The sequence below is a fragment of the Acipenser ruthenus genome, chromosome 7 (assembly GCF_902713425.1).
Source record: "Acipenser ruthenus chromosome 7, fAciRut3.2 maternal haplotype, whole genome shotgun sequence".
NCBI classification, from domain to species: Eukaryota; Metazoa; Chordata; class Actinopteri; order Acipenseriformes; family Acipenseridae; genus Acipenser; species Acipenser ruthenus.
In genome coordinates, this window is record NC_081195.1 from 3,654,648 (window position 1) to 3,675,312 (window position 20,665).

The 20,665-nt window shown below is 37.9% G+C and overlaps 1 long non-coding RNA gene across 1 annotated transcript; it reads right to left on the bottom strand.

Moving 5' to 3' along the window:
- Window positions 1-13,722: 13,722 nt before the first annotated feature.
- Window positions 13,723-20,637, bottom strand: LOC131737426 (uncharacterized). The gene is made up of 3 exons (XR_009329024.1): window positions 20,543-20,637; window positions 17,208-17,289; window positions 13,723-16,280 (listed from the first exon to the last, which is right to left on the bottom strand). It is a non-coding gene; the product is annotated as an uncharacterized LOC131737426 (long non-coding RNA).
- Between the last annotated feature and the right edge of the window lie 28 nt (window positions 20,638-20,665).

The following is a 20,665-nucleotide window of genomic DNA, read 5'->3' on the forward strand; positions in this document are numbered from 1 at the left end:
CCTAAAACTATAACTACTGTATAACTCCATCCTCCCCTTCATAAGGATTCAGATGCAATGCTTCTTTTGATTAGCTTTCATCCTGAATGCCTCAGAGAGAGAGAGAATGTGTAAAAGAGAGAGACACATTTCGAAAGGTACAGTAAGTTATAAATGTGGAGCACACAGATTGCTGACAATATGCTGACATCATAAACAGCACAATAAATAAGCGTATTTAAAAATAGGTTTCATCAGAATGAATAATAACTCGTTTTTTTTAACATCTGCCACCAGATTGACGGTAACCTATTATATGGCAAAAGCAGTTTTCTTTTTTCCTCAAGGCTATTTAGTCATTGTCATCTGTAGCCACCTCAAGTATTTTCCCCAGAGATGAGACAATAACAACAGTTAAAACAATACGTTGAGAGCTTTTCATTACATCCTTTTGTATCTTTCTGGTTAACCCTTTTCCAACCTGTAGAAATAAGCGTCTGTCTATGATGCAGACACTAATTTGCCTTTGACTTTATGAATATATGAAACTAAATCAAGTAACAAACATTCTGCCCAATTCTTTCATCCGTGTCAAATCTAGTGGACATTTTATATCATGTTTATTTTTGTTTTAAAGTGCTTTTTCAGTACATATACTGTAGATGAAAAATGTATCATGGTTTAATTAAAACGTCCTTCACTTCCCACACAACACAAGTCTAGATTTATTCAGAGATACTGTATTTGTATGTGGAGGTACTGTAGCAGACAGTATTAAACATAGAAAGTTAAAGCATGGTCAAGCATAGGTAAGTATGTTAAAGAACAGAGACCAACCTTGATAAACTTTGGTAAATGTATTGTGTAAGCATGGGAATAGTATGGTGAACCACAACATTACCAAGCAGATTTTCAATGGTCATGTTTGAATTGGGTTAAAGAAACCATAGGCAATATTGAAGCAGTTATCTTGAGATACATGCAGACCCCTGTTGTCTTCACAGTGGCAGTGTAGGCTTTCTGGAAAGAAAGAACACCTTAATGTATGAGAACTGGAAATAACCCAACCAGATGCTAACAAGTAGTGTTATCTTTCACAACAGCAAAAATTAATCAGCGCAAGAAGAGCATAAAGAAATGACGAATATTCAAACTCTGAACACCTATTGCAAACAAAGTGCCAAGCAGTAACAGCTTTATAAAAGCTAAAAATTACCTTCTGAACTCCACTTTGTGAAACTGACAGCCGTGGATTTCAAATAAATACATGCCATCCACTCTTCTGCCTGCTTGAGGGAGAATTATTTGAATAACATGGAACATCACGACTCGCAACTGGATCAACAAATCAAAGTCAGGGACAAAGGTGAGGTCGGTTGATCAAAACTAGTGTCCAGTTACCCACCATAATCCCATTATCACGCTCTCCAGCCAAGACCATGACCAAGGGCCAGACAGGACAACCAGGCATGACATGGAACAAACATATCACAGCGATACCAGGCAAATAAACACCTCTGTGGTGGAGTGGACAGTCTAAACCGAGCGTTATGCCCCAGAGTCTATCCCGTCTGGATGTTTGATCTCCATGGCGGCCTCAGCATGGTGCTATAGAATCCCTCTCTCCACAAACTCATGGGGGATCAGTTGGATTTGGTCCCGGATTGTCGCCTTTGTGCAGGTGTTCCTGGGATTGATGGAGACTTAGACATGATTAGAATGTCTCTTCTAGTCTTTCGTGGGCAGTATGCACAACACAGCTAAAAAAAATAACACGGTTTTGGCACAGATAGGCTTTAGGAAGTTAAGTCACCCTGGTGTTGCTGTCTGGTCACTCTCCCTTATCAGCTTTCTCACTGAAGCAAAAACAAAAGCAAGATGGTTGAGCTTAGTAACAACAAACAATGAATTCCTGACGATGGGGATATGGTAGATGCACCTGTCCATGTATGTCAAACCTTCAACTATGGGCAAAAGTTTTGCATTACCCTATAGAATTAACTAATTTTGCTTCATAAAATCCAATGAAACTTGCTGAATAATGCTATGTTAACATATTGAATTACATACCTCTTTGTAGTTTTCCATATACTTAATGAAAAACTGACAAAAATGGTAAAATGTGACATTTCAAAATCTAACATGAAATACTGTACTACTATTATGGCTTCCGGTAGACTTTTGCGATATCATTTTGTAGTTTCTTTGATTACCTGCTGTTAAATAAAATATCTAAATTATGTTCATATAGCTTTTAAAATAAATGATGTCTCAATCCTAAAATTCTAGATAATGCAAAACATTTGGCCATAGCTGTGAGTTTTTAATTTTGAATACAGCTTATTCAATCGGCATTGAATTAAAATTTGCCATGGGACATTTATTTATTCCACATACTGTTAATGGTCTTCCAAGGAACTGACTGACATGTGTTTTTTTGTAGCTCCTTGTTTGGTAATATGTTTCTGACGTTATTTGTACATCGGGTAATAGTTACAGGAAGCTCCTGATACCGTATGCATGGGTTACGGCTAGCTAACTTGACATATCATATACAACTTCCAGTGATGGGATACATTATAAACCTCCCAGGACTAGAAGGGGGAAAATGCTCATAAACCTAGAAGGTAGAAGATGACTGAATCTCCTTTCATACAGATATTGAATTATAATGCTGAAGCAGACCCTGGAGCTAGACTGCAGCTGTCATAGTTTGTTGCACAAATCAAAACTAGTTTTGTTCTAAAAGTGTCAGAACAAAACTAGTTTTGATTTCTCATTGGAACTAGGTTTACACAAGTTAGGCCTCCCAATGTGCATAGTTTATGTAGAAAATGAATGGGCTGGTTACTTTAAATTGATTAGACATTTTCAGAGCACGTTATCCATGTGCAAATTAAACCATTTCTCTAGTTTAATATCAACACTCCATTAAAGCTCAGCACGGAGGCATCTTTATTTATTATTAAATAATCTTGGAAGAAATGTTTCCATTCTATCTCCAAATAAAATGACAGTTTCAAAGCAACATGTCTTCCCGATACTGTAGCACAGCTCTTCACCCTGCATATGCTGATGAGTGGCCCAACAAACTTTCTTTTTGATTTACTCCTCTAAACACAAAGTCTTTGGTAATCAAACTCCCAACCTGGATACACATTACCCTTTAAATGAACGTGTACAAACGTCAAGTCATTCATTCACTTAATGTAACATGTCAGCTGGCTGCCCTATGAACATTTTTTAGACAAACATTTAGAAATGGCTGCAATAAATCTGTGTTATTGCTATAAAAATCAGCTGCGGGATATGAGAAAGGGCCCGTCATGGCTGTTAGAGGCGTATTTGTATCGCGCCGGTGTCCGGTCAGCTCCTGCCAAGCAGGGTTATTGTGTCATGGCTCAAGCACTGATTGAATTACAGTAGACAGGGCTAAAGGGCAGCCCTTTGTGCCATTCATATGGCCATGCAAGGAAAGTGGGGGCCACTGAAAAAAAAATGTATTAGTAACATGTGTTTTTTTGCATGCAACCTTAAAAATGTAATGAATATCTTTTAGGGACAAGCAATGAATACAGACTTGGGATAATAGCATTTACATACAGGCTGCATTTCTTTGGGTTTAAGAATCTCTGCATTGATAGAACACCACTTGTGAAAATATTCCTTCAAAAACCAGCAGTACAGAGAATCGAAGTCTGTGAATTTATCAAAGAAACCACCACAAGAGTTCCTGAATACCCAGGTGCCACATATTGTAATATATTCTATTCTATATAGCCAACATATTATATGCAATATTAAAAAACTAAACAAAGCAAGTGCATGGTTTTTTTTTTATTCAGATGTCAAAAACAATTCTAAAACTTTAGCAAAAAACATGAAAGGAATTTTCCCAATACAGAGCTCATTCTGGTGTAACTAAAGGGGAAATATATTTTTTGACACCTTTTTAAACCGTGTCCCATTTTTTTTTTGCTTTGAAATGTCTAGTTACATTGATAGGCAGAACTAAAATGACTTTTCATCAAAACTGCAAAAAAAACAGGTTCAGAAATGCAGGTCTGGCATGCTTTGTTCATTCCCCAGCATGCGGGCTGGGCAGTGTCAGTACAGGTGGCTGAAAACAGAGCCCCTCCAGAAGATGGTGTTGTGTTTTATGGGGGGATCACGGGTGCACCAGATGCTGCAGAGATCTCCTCATTCCTGACACCCTGCGTGGAACCGAGCATCCTGATTGGACGGCCTGGGGGACGGTGACATAGATCAAGGCGAAATGCAGGGATCATGTGACCTCCAGACGTGAACAAGTGGTCCACATGAGCTGAAACTGGATTCCTCCTCCCTGGGAACGTGGCTCATGAGCTTCCAAAGCCACGGACAATCTGTCATCATCCACATAATACAGCTGATTGATGTGCTTGGAGTAACAGCCATTCATAATCTCTTTGTATACTGTTCTATACTTCCCTGAGATACAAAAGCAATTAAATAAAACCAGCGATTTACTTTAATTTACTCCCAATAATTTAATTGGAGGAAAGGATGCATTCAATTAACTAAAGTCAAGCACATTGATCCCTTTTTCCTAAAAGGAAAAGCAACATTATATTGTTCCAAAATCCTAATATATATATTTATAAACAGTAAGCTATTTTAAGAGCTACTACATATTCCAGTTACATTAGTCACTTAGCTAAAAGCTTTAGCTTGCAAGTTATTTAAAAAAAATATTCTAAACAAGTAAATATTGAATTTCAAATCCATCAAAATAAAACATGCTTTGACTGTAAATGTATGATGTAAATAAAGGTTCAGTTTTAAATACATTTTGTAATAAAACATTTCTTTGTGTTGTAACTGTAGTTTCCACACACGCAAGGTAACGGTTCAGTGTACCACAGTGGAATTAGGCATGCCTGCATGTGGGCCGATTGAGTTCTAATCCAATCCATTAATTCACTTTTATACAAGGGTGTGTAAACCCGGGTACGGACACAGGGATTCAGAAATGAACATGGTGTTTTGTTGAGCTGTGCCCAATCTCTGAATGGACAGCACACTCCTGACACACAGGGATTAGTGCCCCTCACTTTTAATTTGCCACATGATATTTAAAGAGCTGATAACGCAAAAGCATGCTGGTTGCCTGCAGAAATGGTTGTGCTGGAGTCAGAATTCCTCTTTAATAAACACCCAGGGCCTCTATTCAAGATTGATATTGGCCCTGGGCTTAGCCGAGGCTAAGTAATAACCCCCCCTACCCTCACCCACTGAAGGCCCAAATGCTGATTCCAGCAGTATTTTCTTGCACGCCTCACCATGTTTCCCTCTCCTGCTCGCTGGCTCACTCACTCTTCCCCTAACCCTGCTAGTGAGGAGAGAAAAAAACAACTATTTTGCTCTTATTTATGTCAAGGCTGGCAGAATAAAAGAGCCATGTAAAATCCAATTTCCTCTCAATCTCTTATTCGGTCTCCATGCCTTGAGATTGAGTGGCTAACCCTTTTAGTAATTGCATGAACCCCTTTCTTTCTATTTCTTTTCTCCCTCGCAACAACAAAAAAAGACGAAGGTAAGATCAATTTTTCAATTACCTACCTGCAGTTGACAGCGGTTGCTAGTGGGCAAGTTTAAAAAAAAGAGATAAAAAAGAATAAAAAAAAATAAGGACTCAACAAGAGCTTCTATGTCAATCTGGGAAAACGGGAGGCAGGATGGATGCGGTCTCTGCTCCTGCCATCAATATCCTCTAATATAAATGTCAGCTGTGCCATTTTACTCATAGCCATTTCCCACACTGCTGATTACATTATCGTATAATAGAGGGGAGCTGGTGTTGCTTCTCTCTCTCTTAACCCTCCTCACGGTAATGTGTCAATAGCCTGCCTCCATGAAACAAGTCAATTTTCTGCAGGCTTGGCAGTGGAATAAATCTCCCAGCTATCCAGAGAAGCAGAGATATTTATATAGAGAGAGTGCACGCATTTGTGTCCTCGGCTGAATGGGAATGGCCTGGGCTCAATCAGAGAAGAATTTAAAGCAGTCCCCCTAAGCTTGGCTCCCAGTGCCAGGACCTGTCGCATTTGTTTTACTCTGCCTGTTCTCGCTTAAACAGCAGAGGGACACTTTTATCTGGGTGGATTCTGCTTGGCCAACCAAGGAACCTTGTGTAGTGGAGAATATTGCAGCAGACAGCATTGCACTATGAAAAATAAACCACTGAATTTGATAGAGGATAGGATATATCAATAAAGAGAGTTTTCACTGGGTTACAAGGTCATTAAAGCATCTGTCCGAAGCATAAGGACGTCATTAAATGCATTTGGGTCTTAAACTTTTATCGGCATGCTAATGTTTCATGAATACAGAACTAGGTATTGTTTCTTATGAAATGGTTCTCAATACGGTACAATTACGTTGTATGCACTGAGACAGGTAGATTGTACAGACATCTCTGTCCAAGGTACTGATACTATGCTAATGTGAACTAATCATTTTTGAGGCACCTATAATTACCCATTTCTACTTTTACCCAAACACTACTGACAGTACATTTTCACAAGGGCCATGTCTTCTAAGATTAACACATGTAATTGAACTAAAAGCTCATACATTAAATCTGAAATGAAGGGCTGATTACTATACTTGGAGAAGTTTGATTTATAAACTAACATATTAATTCATATATTGTACTAGTATATATTTCTTTTATAGTTAGATTTTTTTAGCTTGCAGAAAATCTTCAAGAAAACACATTTTAAAATCCAATTTTAAAAAAAGGAACCTTAAGTAACCTAAGTATAGCTGTCCTAGAAGGTAAAGCCTCTTAAACACGTTTTCTAGTCAGTAAGCAGTACTGTGGGTGGAGTAAGCCCCACATAACTGACTGTGAGCCAGTCAGTATTCCCTTTGTGTTTCCCAGATCACCACTGAGTGGCAGCAGGCATCCTGCTGAGGTTATATATGATAGCACACAAGAGATTCCATGTATAGGACTATGCTGTGTGGCTACAATACCATAGCCACATGGTGCAGTTCCCTAACCTATCTGCATGCAATCCCTGCCCTTTAGTTTGAATGGCTATTTATTCATCTTGACAGCCTACTTGGTGGCATACCTGGTAAGGCTTTACAATGGTTGAATTAGAAAGCTGCTACAGAGATGACAATATTTTCAGGGTTAACTTATTTTATCAGCAGCTTTAAGCCTTCAGTTATTTCACATGTTGGCGTGTCAGTCTGTTTCTTTGTCCAGTTACAAATGCCAGACTCTGTTACCCCTTAACTCTGAAAGAATAAACGTTTTGCACATCTTCTAGACTTTAAGGTTGCCACCAGCAGGCTTGGATCAACAACAAACCCGAGGCATTCAATCACCTGCCTCAAACATTTTTATGCTTACGTGCCAACTATCAATCTACCTAACTACGTAATTTAGAGCAGGGCTTCGATGCTTTTTTTTCCCACAGGGAGTTTCAACGAGGGCTGGTACTTTATCTAACTGGACCAAACAAACACGACAGTGTGGATTCTCAAAGCTATATACTCCAAATTGTCATCAGAGCAACTTTTGTCTTAAGGGAAAAAAAACCACTATAATAATAAGTGTGAGCTGTTTATTTATATATCTATATATATATCTATATCTATATCTATATCTATATATATATATATATATATATATATATATATATATATATATATATATATATATATATATATATATATATACATACACACACAGTATATATATATATATATATATATATATATATATATATATATATATATATATATATATATATATAATAAGTATGAGCTGTTTATTAAAAAACATTATAATAATGTGTGAGCTGTTTATTTCACGTTTGGTAACGTTATTGGGTGTGTTTTTGCTATCTGGAATAACAAAACACATGTTAATGACGATTTGGAGTAAATAGCTCGGAGAATCTGACCACACATTTCTACGTAAAAAGGTCTAGGTGCCCATATCACAAGTCTCCCTTTTCTTTGTTTGAAGATCTTTTGATTTATTGCTTGTATTCTATATATCAGTTTGGAATATGCTGATATTTCAAAGACAACACAGAAAGTTGCTGCTCCTTCATGGTCCTGAATCACTTCAAGTGTTGAAATTCAAACTCACTCCAATAATCCAACAGCAATCAGACCAGGTGACCCACAGGAAAAGCACCAGGATGCTGCTGTTCATAGTGTTGTATTTGAAATATTTGCGCTTTCTGAAATAAGGTTAAAAAGCAATGGCTCACCTCTATTATACAGTGCTGTACATGACCCTCCTTTATTGAGTCCATTGTGATTTTCATTGTAAAGCAGGAAAATATGTCATTGTTTTGAATAGACTTTTCAATAGAATTTTGAGAAGTGCCTCAGGTATGATTTTTCAAAGCAGATGACGTCAACCATACCAATAATGAGACTACAGCACGTATTTTTACTTTTTTTAAATGGTACAGTTTATGTCATGAATTGTGTTTCTCTGTGACCTGTCATGGAATACAGCAGGTGAAACATGCACTCTGATTGGCTAAAAGATCCTCATCAGTCTATAGTACCGGTATTTAATATCTACTGCTGACAGATGTAATATTACATAAAAATTACAATTCAATATCCAGCTGCAAGAATAAGCAGTACATGATAGAGCAAGAGACGGCAATGGACACGTTGCTCAAATATCCAGCTGAGAAAGCACACACTGACCTTTTTGTTCAATTATATCAGGGTTAAAGGTCACAGACCTCACTCTTTACCCTCCAGTGTGTTGTTATTTTGAAATTACCACAGGGCACAATTTCTCAAAATTCAAGAGCAGAAAAAGGGTAAAGCTAACTTTAAATGAGTTAAGGAATGATATAACAGTAAGTAAAATGGGTTTTCGTCAACAGCGCTTCTTATTTTTTTATATATTAAAACCCTGAGCCATGACACAATAATTATTGATTGCTTGTGTGGAACTGAATGATGTCCAGCACACAACACTTTGTTAGTGTCTGACAGGCCAGGTCACAACGTAATGTCCGAATGCTCGGCATGTATTAAAAGTTTGCTCACTGTTGTGTGCTGAACTTAATCTATTTTCCAAAGGAATGACGGACTCTCTGATAAATCTCTGATAAAGTGTGCAAAGTGCTGTTCAGAGGACTGGGTTGCTGTGCAGATGGAATCAGGTCCCCCCCCCCCCCCCCCCCCACCCTGTGTTATAGAATTGTAACACAGTGACACATTAAACATGTATACCGTCACTTATAAAATTAAATTTTCAAAGGATAGCAAAGTGTAGTAAAGCAGAGGAAAGCATATATTTTAAAACCAAATGTTTAAGAATTTAATGCTGTAGGACTGATTACAAACACAATATAGTATAACATTGTATAGCACTAAACAATATTAGTGTTTATTTAAATTAGTTTAGACCAGATGCACAAAACCACAAGTGTTACCAATAAAAACATTACTGTGTAAAGTATATACTTACTAAAATGAGTTTCTGTTGCATACGATGTATGTCTAGTCCTGAATCACTTGATTTACATTGTAGTGAAAACATGAAAAGCACAAGTGAGCATGGTGAACCACTGGGAATGATACAAGAATGGCAACCCATGTTAAAGAGGGTTCAATAGATTCAATAGATTCAAGACCCACAGCTTGGGAAGCTGATGTGAATTACTGTTGCAGCTGGAACAATGCCTGTATTTGTCAACCTGATTCATTAACATTCAGTTATTTTTGGGTCTGTTTTTTTAACTTAAAAGATGAATTCCCTCATGAATTCCGAGTATTTTTTTTATTCCTGTTGAAATATCTCATAAGGGCTAGCATTGGTCTTTACCTAACTAGCGCAGCCATTTTACAATGTATTATCTTGATTACCATTAATAATCTATATATTTATATATTAAATAAACAATCAGGCAAGCAAGCTAGAAAAAATAAATACCTTTAATAAATAAATAATCTAAAATATTAGAAATGACTATTAAATAATAAATCCAGGTTTAAATGATCAAAACTATATTTCATTTCTTCAGTTCAGTACACATCCTGGAAAAATAGAAGTAATTAACTAAATAAATAACTAAAGCTGGTTTGGAAGAACCAGTCTGATACCAAGCCTTGAGTGTAGTTAAACAAAAGCTTTGTCCTGCCCCTGAAAAGTATTTGCATTCACGCACATTTGGTTAAGTGTGAGGAATAAAGCCATCACATTAAGAAATCATGAAAGGTCAGTATAGTTTTTGCCCCAGGTTAACCCCTCATTGATGGAGCTAATTCACTTTCCCTCTGCAGGTCCCACTGGGGAAGGTGATGAGTATGTTCCCACTTGACCCAGGCCCTTCAGGGAGGCAGGCAGGCTGCTACGTCAATGAAGAGAGACTCATGTTTACAGAACTCATTTTCACAATAATGGCAGCATATGTTTGCATGTATTTAACTCCATGGGGGAGGCAGCAGCCATATTCCTCAGTGCAGGCACACCAGGTGCTCCATGTCACATTGGGACAATGGTCACAAATCATTTACATGGGCAAACGTAGCCATCCATTTATCTATCTATCCATCTATCTGCCTATCTACAGTATCTAACAGATTTATACATTGTACACTTCATTATATTAAGGGAAAGTTGTGCTTTAAGTGACAAAATAAGTGTGCTGAATGCTGATTTTAAAAGAGAGCTGCTGTCCATTGACCAGCATAACACCAAACCAGATGACTTCCTAGATATTCCATAAATATCAGCTTTTACAGGTTATCAACATATGTCATGTGATACACAATGTTATGTGTTATATTAAACGTCTCAAAATAAGCAGCCACTTAAAAAAAAAAAAAAAACCTATATAAGGGCACACAATGATAATCTAAGAATCTTTAGTCCCATAGGATGCATGTGCGATGAAAGAGACAAGGGCAATACTGAAATATATTGATTTTACATTGGGAATAAGCATATGACAGTACTATAGAAAACATTCCTTTACTTCTAGGATTAAGTTCAATTGAAAGTTGTACCTGTAGGTTTTTTATGAATAAATAAGAATGAGAAACTATCGTTCCTCAAATGACAAAGATATACTATAGTACTGTAATATTTCATATGGAACATTTCGAATTGATATTTCTAGTAGTTAGTAATGACAAATCCTGCTCAGCTCATTCATAGTTACAGGATATATGGATTACCAATGCTTTGCATGAAATGTTACTGATATTGTGTGCGCAGCTCAATGCAATGCTTCCATTGGATAAGGTGAGATGGGATTCCAAATCAGCACCTCTTTCAAACTATGCCACACTGCCCAATGAACACAGGAAAAGGAAGCCGGCAGATTCAGCTAACCTGAAAACAACACTCGCTTCTGTATAGTAAGTGAGCTCCTTCTAATTACTATTCAATAAACTCCCGTTAAATTAACGGCTCAATCGGATGTGCACTAACATCTGCTCCATGCGCCTGGCCCCCCCCGGATCGTACATCTTCCTAAATCTCGCCGTGGCTGACATGTTATTCACTGAGCTGCCTGCCAGAGGACAAACCCTCTCATTTGATTGCAAATGACGGCGGAGTTGTCACTTATTATGTGATTGGGAGCCAGATGAGTTGGGTGGTGACCTGTACTGATATAAGAGAACATACTAGATGTGAATGGTAAAAACACTAATGCTAAAAATACTGGTGTTTTTCCTGCAATTTCTAGGACAGAGTCAGAATTGCATATCTGCCTGTCTGAACTCCTACAACAAACTACGGAGCTTGCTGCTTGATTGAATGGTAAGACATTTGTCTTTGAGCCGCTTGGTTTGCGATTCACTCCAGCCAATTCCATGCCAATTCATTACAACACTTCACTCCACATATCCGTTTTCATTTTTAATCTTATCAAGTTTATTCTCTGATGATGGGACTGCATTTAGGTTCACACCTTCTTGGTCCAGGCACCATGGTTATGGCAGTGCCTCAATTTTAATTTAATCTTGGCCTGTGAATGATTTATAAATCAAAATCTCAACATCCATTTTAATTAATACTGGGACTCGGTTGCTTTTTCTCTAATCCGGCATTCCCATGTATTTGTGTAAATATGCAGCCAAGGAAAAATAAAGTCATTATCACGAAAACGTTTATATTTGCTAAAAGGGCTAGCTGGCACAGCAGGCTAATTCACTGCCTGTTATTCTTTTCACCTGTGGAGGCCTAGTTCAAACGCAGATCCAGTGAAACGAGTCTGGTAGTCTCACACTAGGTCTTAGTTACCACCACATCACACAATTCAGCACAAAAGCCTCTTTCTTCTTGAGAGCGGTCCAAGACTGGTGCTCAGGTCAGGACTGTTGTGCACCTCAGGGATCAAATGGAGACATTACTATTGTCCCTCACCTTTCATGAGCAATGCCATTGTCTATCAACAGATGGAAGGGGAGTGGCATGTCAGAGAACTGAAGAGCAATGAAGCTGTTGTAAAGTGCAGCTTTTGTGATGAGAACGGAGATTGAGTCCTGACAGCACTCTCACTTAAATAGAGAGAGGCAGTGGTGGCCTACAGGTGCTCCTTGTATGGGAAGGGGGGGGGCTTTGTCTTTTAATTATTCCTAGCAAGGGCTGCGAATAATCTTGTTAATGAACACTTGTAACAAATTAAAAAGTGCTCAGCTTTATTTGTTACCAATTGAAATGCAAACAGAGCCCATCTCCTTTCCTTTGATGGCCCAGCCACAACAAAGGACTGGTTTGTGGACCGCAAGTCTGTTACTCATTAAAACCCATACGTTCACAAATCCACAGATACAAACAAGTTAATGTGGTAATTCAAAATGTTTTGCACGACGGAAAAACCTTGCTTTCACCCTTCACTCTAAAATGCTTTGTCTTTTTTTTTGCATTTTGTTGCAAAGAGCATATGCTCATTAATCAAGTCTCCCCTTTGCGTCCTTGTTATATATCTCATAAATAGGTTGCTCATCAATAATCCTTAGCCTCGTTGATCTGCAATGATTTTCTCTTGTTAAAGCCGAATGCTTTGCAGTGGAGGTTTAGCTGAAGTGTTTACGCCTACGAGAGAGGAGGGTATGTTTGTAAATAGCTACTGACACTCTGGGGTCACTCCATTAATCTCAGGCAGATAAATCTCTCGTTTTGCGTCTGCTGCAGATTTCACAATAGAGACTTGAGCCGTTCAGGTGATGTGAGCACTCCAGGCTACACCAAGGAGAAAATATGCCTCCTGTGAGGATTTAAAGGTGTAAGATTTTTGTTTACGCTCCTGCTGTGATGCTTGTATTTTGTCAAACGCAGAAGGAAATGTTAGTGCATTGGCATTGTTAATTCTGTATTTGGAATGTATATTGTTTAGGCGTAGCTAGAAATTTGTTATAAAAGAAATCCAGCTTTATAACAATGAATGTATTGGACGTATGATGTGGATTTTGTGTACACACTGTAATGACATGTACTTGTTTATATTGAGAGTAGTGTATTTATTTATTTTGTATACACATATTTAATGATGCTAACAACCACACCTCCCAATTTCTTGGACAAGCACACTACCGAATACTTCACATGTAATACTAAGAAAATGTGAAAGTAAAAACCCCATTTTTATTCCTGACATCAGCTCTTTTCTCTGTTGAAGTTGTCTTGGACAGTAAACAGTCTCTACATTATTCCCTCCAATTAGTACAGTTTAGGGTCAAGGGCTAAAGGTCAGAGCCTTCTATATCAGTTATAAAAGAAGGTTCCATTATTTAAATACTGTCTATAAAAATGTTATAGGAGACCTCCAAATGAATGACCAAGGGCAAAAGGTTTGTGGGTCACCATTTATTTTTTGATGTTCTGTTTACAATTCGGTTCATCGTAAAATGAGCTGCATTCATAATTCACAATCCCCTTCAACATGACCGGCTGTAGCCAAGGTCTCAAAGTTATCTAGGGACCTTGGTGTAAAATGTCAACATGCCGTTTGTGGGAAATTATGCTGCTGCCTTTTGATAGTTTCAATGATAAATGCAGTCATGTGATTCCTACTGAGGAAATAATATCAGGCTTGATGGAAACGCCATACTGAATTGTGTCCGTCAGATTGCAAAGCATCAGAACAGAGTACATGTGATACAGCCGGTGGTGACTCACGAGCACACCAACCTAGGCTAAGATCTAAGAAAAGCCTGTAATAAACAACATGGCTATGAAGTATCAGGGTTCTCCCTAAACTGCATGTCAGGGAAGTTTAGTGCTCCATGTGGAGCCCCAAACAAGGTGTGGCAGGTAAGTTTATCAGACTGTCTAGAGCGAATGCACACCCCTTCAATTACTGCCATCCGCTGGTATGCAGCTGTTAGAAACCCCCCAGTGGAGTACTCTGCTTCTCTGACATGGAGATTGGGGAGATCTCTGAAAGTACACTGCTTCAGTGTTACAGCATTTCACAGTTTGGTAATTCTTCGACTAGGTTAATTGGACAGCAAATATTAAACATAATATGATATAGTATACTGGTGTGTCCTGCCTAAGGCTAATTCACAACAATAAAAATGTCCCTTTTTTCATATACAACTGTACAGTACAGTGAGGACTGCATGTCCCCATTATTTATTTTCAACCTGTTGACCAAGCGGCAATGATATTACCATGAATGCCCGGTAATAGGTTGTTTTGAGGTTTCTGTTATAGATACAGTGCATCATTCCCTTGTAAAATATAGCTTGTTGATAGGGGGGGGGGGGGGGGTCAAGACTGTCATGAAGGAAGGGATATGCCCATGCAATCTGGCTTGAAAAAATACACATACACATTAATACACATACACATTATTTTTTTTACACAGTTATCATGTAAGGCAGAGTCAATAAAAAAGCAGAAAACAGTGTTTTGTAGGGCAGTACCTAATAAGTAAACTATGCAACTCCTAAGTGCACTTACCATAAACATGCACACAAAATCACGACTCACAGCCAGACAGACAAACTTTAAAGACCCTCAGAGGTGATGCTTGCACTGCTGACGAACACCAGTAACAAAATAACCCCCTCAGTTCAACAATAGCAGATAATAACAGGTATCAATCAAACTAATAACATCTCCACAAAGGGAACTCGGAGTGCCACTGTAGTTATGTTAGCAGCTGATTTATTTCTTGATTTTATCTGTCTATTGAATGCAATTACAAATCATTTGGAAATGGACCAAAATGTGCTTTTGAATGATACCCCTTCAGGATGTGGAAACAGTCCCTACAAAGCAGGTCCCACCCCCAGTATAAGTAACTCGTATATGCAGGGAAGTTTTATTGACAATATATCTAGTTTATGCATTATGTATGCTATTAGAGACCCAGAAACTCAGGCTAGTGCTTTCCCTTCTCGCTGTTTGTACTATTGATAATAACAGAGAGGGGCCTATACATACACTCAGCCACTATTTTCCAGAAGAAAGTGTAACTTTAGATGGGTCGTTTACATGGTTACAGGTCGTTTACATGGTTACAGTGGCAAACATCAATGAGAGTCAGTGGCACACATTTGCCCAATGTCAAGTAGAAAACTTTAAATCCCTGAAGATTGCTGGGTTATGTTTAGGAGCAACATGGTTCTGTTAAGAGGATCCCATCTGTGTCCGGTAGGGCTCACTTATGGATGCCAAGGCAGTTGTTTCATGCTTTGGTCAGTCTGATTGCATTAGATCTGCCCGTTTCCACAGTGTCCAGACATGAGCCCAATATTACATTTTTGGGATCATCTTAACCTGCAACGCCATGCTCTTGCACTGCAGGAATTGATGGCTCTTCTCACACACATCTTGGAAGCCTTGGACCAAGGTGTAATAAAGGCATTCATTTTGTTCAGGTAGGACAGTGACAAACAGCCTTCCCTATACTAAGCAGCACATTTTCTTCTATTTGTGGCACTGTACCACTAAAGCAGCTATATTAAAAGCATGTCTTGAATACGGTTTCTTTATTTTTTCAAAAGTATGTCATGAAATGTTAATTTTAATGAATGCTGATGAAAGGCCAAGAGCCGTCCTTACATGATGAATTGTATCTTTCCATGGTTGATATAGTGAGAGTACTGACAGAGCAATGTCCTTCTTTGGCATGGAGTCTGTTTAACTCCCTAATAGAGAAGCTCATCTGTTCTCTCAGATTCAGGTGATTGGGCTGGTGCCAGCCGGCTATCCTGAGGCTGTGTGATGCCGGTTTGTTTTCCAATATTTCTTCAGTCACAGCTGAAGGGGATTTTTTATTCCTACCTGGGGAGGGCTGTTGCTGTAAAATTAGAAAACAACTGTCAGATTTTGAGCCATGATAAATGCAGAGTCTGACTGGAAGCTGCTTGTTATCTCCTGCCCTGCCTGGACAGGGTGACGTGGATGGCATATAGAACAGGTCTCTGAAAGACAACAAACTCGGCTTTCCAGTGTACTGCTGTACTCTAGTGTGTGGATGTGGGCCTGTTCCTGTCTTGCTTTAATAGGAAAGAATGGAAGAACAGTTCTGAAACCATTTAAGAACCTCGCTTTGCTTTTAAAATATTGCACAGTAATTGCAAAAGAACAGCCTTTAAAGTATAATCTTCACTTGAGGGGGTTATTTCTGTATTACTGCTGTCTTCAACAATTTACACTGATTATCTACCATGTGGGGAAACACTACTTGAGACTAAAGGTTCACATGTTGGTAGAAATACCTGTCAAACTTTCTGATAGGTGCACAAGTGTGTGTGTGTGTGTGTGTGTGTGTGTGTGTGTGTGTGTGTGTGTGTGTGAGTGTGTGTGTGTGTGTGTGTGTGTGTGTGTGTGTGTGTACATAAGAAAACTTAATACATAAAGCTAATAAATACATTGAGTAAATCTAACCTTAAATGCAGTGCTATTCCTTATGCTAGTTCTAAAGCCTTGCTTGTAAAGTACAAAATATGTACTTCAAGGGAAAGTTATATTTGATTTTAAGAATCATCATAATCATTAAAAAGTGTGTCTTATAGGAGACATTGAAAGACACACAAACTGAAAAGAGATCATCATTAAAAAATAAAAAATAAATAATAGATATAATAAAAATAACAAAATATAAAAAATGTAACCCATGTAATTACTCTGTAACCACACCTGCAATGAAGGTGTAATTAGAGACATTTAATTTAAGGTGTTACTTAAAAAAAAAAAAAAAATCATATAGACCTTTTCCTCTTACCTTTTTCTTCATATTTCTTCATATATTTTATTTTTCTGCACATTACCCTGGTTTATTGTGAATTGCACAGTATATGCAATATCTAAAAAAAAAAAACAACTTGTTTCAGGAATCATGTGTGGTTAACTCAATGAAAAGATATAGACCCCTCTTTATGACTGTATTATATGCTTGTTTATCCCCTGGATAAGGGCGTCTGCTAAGAAATAAATAATAATAAATGAAGACAAATATCTGCACACACCGTGCATTGGCAATAATGCAAAACCCTACTGTAAAAATACAATCCCTTCATTTGAAATAAATATTCCAGCATATACCAACATGTCTGATTAAATCCACCACTAAGGAGAGAACTGTCCATGCTACAGTATATCCCAGCTTATATCAAGGCCGTGTTGCTTGCACTGCAAGGAATAAAGCACTTTGAGAAGCAGGCATGTGGATTGGAGCTATGCTAAATAAGCAGACCCAGGTATCTCTGTTTTATATAAAACATCAAATTAGTAATCTGTAGCTTCCTTTCCCAAGCAGATAATGGCTTACAGGGGCTCCTACTCTATCATCTCTCAATGAATCATAACAAATGGACGAGGTTCAGTGGTGATGTCATCAGCAGCTTAGGCTCTCCTTCCTGGTAGGAAGACACTCATCCATCATCAGCAGTTAAAAGTCAACGTCTTTTTTTTCCTGCTGAGGCTGCTGCTTTCTGTTTCTCAGCAAAGCCTCTCCACATGGCTGACCTTCGCTTCCATTCCATTTCCAACACCTTACCCCCCCCCCCCCACCCATTCTCTCTCAGGTTTAGTTGCGCACCGGTTCATTTCTACTTAGGAGACGCACCAAAGGGACAGAAGTAAATTATATCCAATAAGTGTACTGTGTGCCTGCTCTAATAACTTCCATGACTAGTAATGAGTTAATAAACTCATGGGAAGAGCAGGTCTTTATGTGTGTGTATATATATATATATATATATATATATATATATATATATATATATATATATATATATATATATATATATACACAATATGCAATATTTATCAATATTTATCTATTTCTACATACAGTATATTCTTTTCAGTTTGGAGAGAGGAGAGTGCCTTTTCCAATGACCATGTACAGATACTCTATCAGACTGCCATCCTCTTCAAACCAGTTCCTGGCCCTTATGCATCAATGGCATCAATGGCTAGGGGAATTGACATCTTGATGGTACCTACCCCTGCAAACTGAGCTGCACCTGCCACAGCATTCACATGCGACTACACTGTAACTCAGGCCTCAACATATGCCAGAACTCAATCCAGGATAAATATGACCATGGTATTCATGAGAGATGTGAATGTTTTTTTTGGAAGGAATTTATTAAATTAAAATGTACATGTTTATTTACTGCTTATGTGTCATACATATAATGAACATATATTTTAAATATTGAGATGCTTGTACATCCCTAGTATAGGTAAGACACCAATATGTTTGCAAAGTTTCACAAAGCTGTGTTTAAACCGATCTTAATTTAAATAAACCTTGTTTCAAAGTCACAATCTCACACTGTCAAATGGAACACATTAAGGCCAGTTAATAGAAAACAATATTGCAGTATATTAAAATAACAATGACAGCTCATGCAAATTAGGATAATCATTATTTTCCTAATTACTCTAGATGGCTGAAGGTTATTAGAAGCCTGCACTGCAACATTTCTATTACATTTACTAAATGCATTCCTTGCACTGTTAGGAAATACAGTTTGTGATTATTAAACTTAATGCAAATAAGCTGTAATGAAACAGATTAGGTTTCAATAATAAATGTATAGTTAGATCTGAACAATGCATTAGTTAATGAGATAGCAATTAGTTATTGTGTATAATAATACACAGGGAACAAAGGACCCATTAAATGTATTTTACCATTAAATTGTTACTGACAGCCTTAAAACACATTACCATTGCTGGCTGTTGTGTTGTTCTTATATATCTATATATATATATATATATATATATATATATATATATATATATATATATATATATATATAATAAAAACAAAATGTCTTCTGAGCAACATAATATCCGCTTCCATCACAGGACCGGTCCTGTCTGGGGCTCAGTATACAGGGAGCACACCTCCAATATGAATCTGTCACAGGACCGGTCCTGTCTGGGGCTCAGTGTACAGGGAGCACACCTCCAATATCAATTTGTCACAGGACCGATCCTGTCTGGGGCTCAGTGTACAGGGAACACACCTGCAATATGAATCTCTGCCATCAAAATGTGCAGAAGAGATTTTTCACATGGTGCATAAACAGTGAAATCTGCTGACCACCTAAAAGTTTCACAGGCGACACAAAGTACCAGCACTGTATTGCCTTCCTTATTCAATTGAATGTCAATACCATGTGACCCTCACAGCCCCATCTACTGTACAAAGATAGACAGACAGAAAGTTGGATTTTTTATCAAGTCCATCTCAAAGCATGATCTAAGCCGGGTAAAGGGAGATTTTAGAGAAAGGTGATAATAATTCAATAATAGAGCTTCAGATCCCAGATCACTCAATGGTGGCACACATGTTAATGTAAGGGACCATCTGGGCTTTACTCAAAGGGACCCCAGAATGTGCCGTTCAGCTCTCACAGTGTCACCACTGAGATATGCTTACAAAGTCCTAATCATTCCACAGCTCTCCTTGTTTTATTGATGTTTTCTTCATAAGAAAACCAGAAAAGGATAGTACATTTTTAATGAAGAAATAACTGTTTGCAATAAACTTATAAGTTCCAGAAACTACAGTAAATCTAATATCTGCTGGATCACAGGAAATAACCCAATTACTTGAGAAGTAAAATATATCTCACAGTTTACAAAACAAAATGAAGAAAGAAAAAAAAGTGTAATCTATTGAACAAAATAACAGTGTGACAGGCTGGTAAAAAGTTCCTTAAAACAAGATTTATTGAAGTCCTGTCTGTGAAAAGCACTGCAGTGTGTAAAGTTTAATTTATAGATTAGATTATCGAGTCATACCCTGCTACATTTTTCATTAGAGAACTATTGGCTGGAAACTCACGACCTTGCGATCTTTATATTTTAAACAAAAACGTTAGGGGCAGATTTAAGCTTAATGCAAGGGAAGGAAAAGTGGGGCCGGTGGACTCTTAAGGTTTTGTGAGCTACTGCACACTGTTTAGACAATTATAGATCCCTCACCCTCAAATCAATTTCTAATTATTACATACACGCTATATGTACCCATGTATTAACCTTGAACACTAAAACTGCAATACACTTAAAGAGACTGGGTGCACTTGTAACAGGTACCTCTTTTCCTCTGTACAACAGAGCCGTGCTGTGGCTTCACTGAGCCAGCCAGCCTGGTTGTGTTTCCACTGCAGAGTCCGAGCCAGGCAACTGACATCACACGCACAGTGGCCAAAGCCATTC